This window comes from Gracilinanus agilis, chromosome 6 (genome assembly GCF_016433145.1).
Source record: "Gracilinanus agilis isolate LMUSP501 chromosome 6, AgileGrace, whole genome shotgun sequence".
In the NCBI taxonomy this organism is placed as follows: Eukaryota; Metazoa; Chordata; class Mammalia; order Didelphimorphia; family Didelphidae; genus Gracilinanus; species Gracilinanus agilis.
The window spans coordinates 152,513,002-152,517,482 of record NC_058135.1 but is presented as its reverse complement, the minus strand read 5'-3'; positions in this window follow the sequence as shown (position 1 = coordinate 152,517,482).

The window sequence follows — 4,481 nt, the reverse complement described above, 5'->3', positions numbered from 1 at the left end:
GAAGATGCACTTAATAAAAACACATAGAATTCTAATATCTCTAAAACTATTTCAATTACACACATGTACACCCCACACACACACACACACACATTAGAAAAAGCTGAGTAGCCAGTATAGACTGTCAGACTTAGTTTCAGGAGGATATGGGTTTAAAACATAGCCTCAGACACTTCCTACCTGTGTGATCCTGGACAAGTCACTTAACCTCAATTCCTTAGTCCTTGCTGCTTCTTTGTCTTGGATTTGATATTAAGAGAGAGTAAAGGTAAAAGAGAAGTAAGGTTATTTTTTTTAAATTTACAACTTTTCCAGTTAAATTAAATGACTTGAAAATAGTTTTACATTTTACTTCTGTAAGAAAGATTTTTGTATATTCTTATCAGGGATTTCACATTTTAAGATTTAAATATTTTATTTTTTTAAAAATTTTCCATGGTTACATGATTCATGTTTTTACTTTCCCCTTCACCCCTTCCCCCCATTTCCAATGCATATTTCCACTGGTTTTAACGTGTATCATCAATCAAAACTTATTTACATATTATTGCATTGGCATGATTGTTTTGAGTCAACAAGGGGATTTCACATTTTAAATAAGGAAAATTTTCCATTACAGAATTCTTACCCTCTGTAAGCAAGCAGGCAGACAGGCAGGAGATAGGGAAAAAGGAGGAGAAGGGTACCTTCTTACTACTTGTGACATCACAACATACAGTTGACCAACACCCTACTTTGTGGAATGGATTTCAAAGATAATAAGACAAGTTTATTTTAAGAAATATAGCTAAACACAAAGAAAGCTGTATTTGAAATTTGGGGTCTCCTACATATTACTTATATGAAGTCATAAAACTCATTTATCTCTCTGGTTCTCAGCTTTCTCATCTGTAAAATGATGGTGGTGTGAGAAAACAATTACAACAATAATAACTAAATAAGCTCTAAAGTCCTTACTTCCAGCTCTAAGCTTCTGGTCTTATGATTAAACAACGGCCCGGAGAAGATTCAGAACATTAAACCTAAGTTATTTCAGAAATTGGCCATTCTCTCAATCACAATTCCATTTTAAATTTTTAATTGCCAAAAATTATTATTTTTTCCTTCTATTTTAGCCACCATTTTTCCTATTGTTGAAGTGAAATATATTTTAGCCATGGTTAGGAATAATGGTTCTAACATTCTATAAGAACTCAGTATTCATGTAATAAGTTTTTTGTATCATTGAATATCCTTCCTACTTCTACCAGCTCTCTTGAAGGAGCATGTATATCTTCATCTTGCATTATGCTAATTCCCTTCAATTATTGTGTTTTAAAAAAATCTTTTGTACTTAAAATAATATTTCATTCAGAAACTATTCACATTTTTTTCTTCTTTGTCCCTTCAGAGTTAGTTTGAGTTCAACTCCAACTCTTTATTTTCTGAGTTATACACTCTTCTTTTATTAGGGTCATTGACTAACTTCTCTCTCATGTACTTTCAGTGTGGGAAAGTTTCCAAATCATTTTGGCTCCCATATCCACAGTATAAGAACTGTTGGATCACAGTTGTTCTCTATCAGTGTTTGGCACATTCAGTCATTCATTTTGGCAGCTGTTGTCACTCCTATTTTTTCCCTCTTGCTTTCAGGGATTTTCCCCCCCCCACAAATGGCCATGGTGAAGTTTAGAGCATTTGCTTAATTTCAAGAATAAGTATGATTTTTAAAGAGTATTTGTCATTGAAGGTATGAAACCTCAAAAAATTGCTTAAATAAATTCTTTTTGATTGGGACTCATTTTGTTTTTTTTTTGTTATATCAGTAAAAGTTTAAGAATTAATTTTAATAACATATTAAGAATTAGAAGATTATTTTATTATTGGATTTAATTTTAAACTTTTATTTCAAATAGAGGAAAATAAAAGAATTTTCCAAATCAATAGAAACTATAAGATTCTGTGTTCCTTCTTCCTTGACTTTATATTTCCTCAAGAAAATCTAAAATGACAGATTAGGATGGGGTAGTATAAGTAAAGTAAAGAAATTTGTATTGAGTCAACATTTAAAATAACAAGGTGACCTACTCTATATACCTGTAAAGAATACATAATTTAATAAATTTAAGCACCACTCTATCGGTTTTGAAAACTGTCTTGCCCAGAAGCAGTGAATTAGACCAGTTACCTCTGAAGTAACTTCCAGTTATATAATTACATAGCTTTGAAAGGAATGTTAATATATTTAGTATTTGCTTATAAGGATTATAGTTTAGCCATCTCTGAAAGATGCTTTGTATAATGATTGACGTGAAAGTATTAGATAAGGAGTCAGAGAACCACAATCTATATATTGGCCTAAAACTTATCATCTGTGTTTCAATGAGAAAAAAAATTTAATCTCTCTCTACTCCACAATGTTCACTTTCACTTAAAAAAAAATGACAAGGTAGAATTAGATGATCTCTGACCTTACCACGTAGTTAAAAAACTGAGACTGGAACTGATAGAGATCATTTAGCCTTTGTAGTTGCAGTATTTCAAAATTTTAACATTTCAACACCTTGACACTATTCCAAATATATGTTGTGTATATGTGTGGGTATGCACTAACAGTGTATTTCAGGGCACCTGAAGGGCAGACGAACACTATGAAAACCATTGCCAGCGTGATAATGGTGATCTCTCACCTTTACCTTCAAGAAGCTATTAGCAAAAAGCCATTCATCCTTCACTTAGTTCAGAAACAATGTGTCCTGAGTTCTATTTTTATACAATGAAGCCCTCAATGATACACATTCCATAAGTTATCAGTAAAATCTAGTTATCTTTGGCTCCTTGATAGATTCTCATTTAAATTCCCCATGACACAAATTTCCAGAACCTTTTGAGTCAGGTATCTGATGCAAAGTACCAAATATTGATGAAGAGATAATATTCAATTTTCTCTTTCTTAGGTATTCCTTTCTGAGGTTCCCTGCTTCCAAGTACATTTTGGATTCTTGATTCCTGATTTGATAGAAGCCTGTGACAGAATTTTCTTTCATGTTTTGAGATCTTCATTTAAAGGCTTTCTAGCCATTTTATTTGTCAAGTCATGCCTTAGGGTTGGTTTTTAGCCATATGTTCTAAGTTTTGATGATTTTTGCAAATTTATTCTACAGAATAGAGCACTTTTGGTCATAATTAATCAATATTTCCAAGAAAAACACTTTTATATGTATTTTATTAGATATTTTTCAACTATATATATAGATAAATTTCTTTTACAAAGTCAAGGTAGGTTGGGGAGAAATCTCCCAAATAAGGATTTTGCCTCCACAGTTATACGAATTATTATAGTTTCCTTAAAATATAGGACATAATAGGATATGAATAGGAGTTTTATAAGAACCTTCAAAGTGCTTTCTTAAATAAGGCTTCATCTTGTACTCTAGAAAGTTTTGGCTTATTTCCTTCCATCAATCCCTTTAGTATATTTCAAAAGGAAATTATATACTAGAATAATAGGAAAAAAATTCTCAGGAAGCAAAAAAATGTAATATTTAGAAATTGGTTTTGTGAAATAATATTAGTAAAAAATTGTTGTGATCACCGTTTGTGAAATTAACTCTTAAGTCATGAAGATGATAATAGCTTTTAACAATTTAATTCATTATAAATATAGTATAAGAAAGAAATAAGAAAGGAAGGAAGTAGAACATTTATTTCTTAGCCTACCACTCTAAAGTCTGGTCTGTAGAATTTTAGCTCACTCCCCAAGAAGGTTTCAATCTCCACGTGGAAGTCCAGTAGTTTCTTTGGAACAAGAGTCTTACCAGTCCATAAGGGTGTGCCTGAACCACCAACACCAAATGGAGTAGAAGAATCAATCCCAGAAAACTCATGCCAAGAACCCCAATCTCCTCTACGGTCTTATCTTTTTTTTTTTTTTTTTTTTTTTTTTTTTTTTTAGTCCTTTTCTCCACATCCTTTCCTTTCTCTCTCTCTGAGCTCGTCTATCACATCTCAGGAACCAATCAAAGTCTCTCTCTCTTCCTACCTGAAACCCTTAGTTCTGGGTCATGTTCTTAGGGCTCTTAACCTGTGATCTCTGTTTAGAGCATTCGGGCCACATTAGTGGGATGGGTCAGACAAGAAGAGCCTGGAAGGATCCACTTTTTTCCTACCTCCTTATAGCTTCTACAGTGATAATCCAAAAATATTCTTCAGACTGAGATACTCTTCTGCTTCCATTGCTCAAGACTCTTCAGTGATTTACCATTATCTTTAGCATATGATATAGACTCTTCTTTTTGTCATCTGAAGCACTCTAAAATCTAAATACAAGTTATCTTTCCAGGCCATATTCTTGTGACTTGCTCAGAGAAAGAATATTTTAGTCATGAGGGAAAACCTCTGCAAAGACATATATGTGGAATATAAAGAATAATTGAGTTTGGTTGGGACATAGAATATGTGATGAAGCCTAATATATAATCAACATGAAAAGATAACCTGTA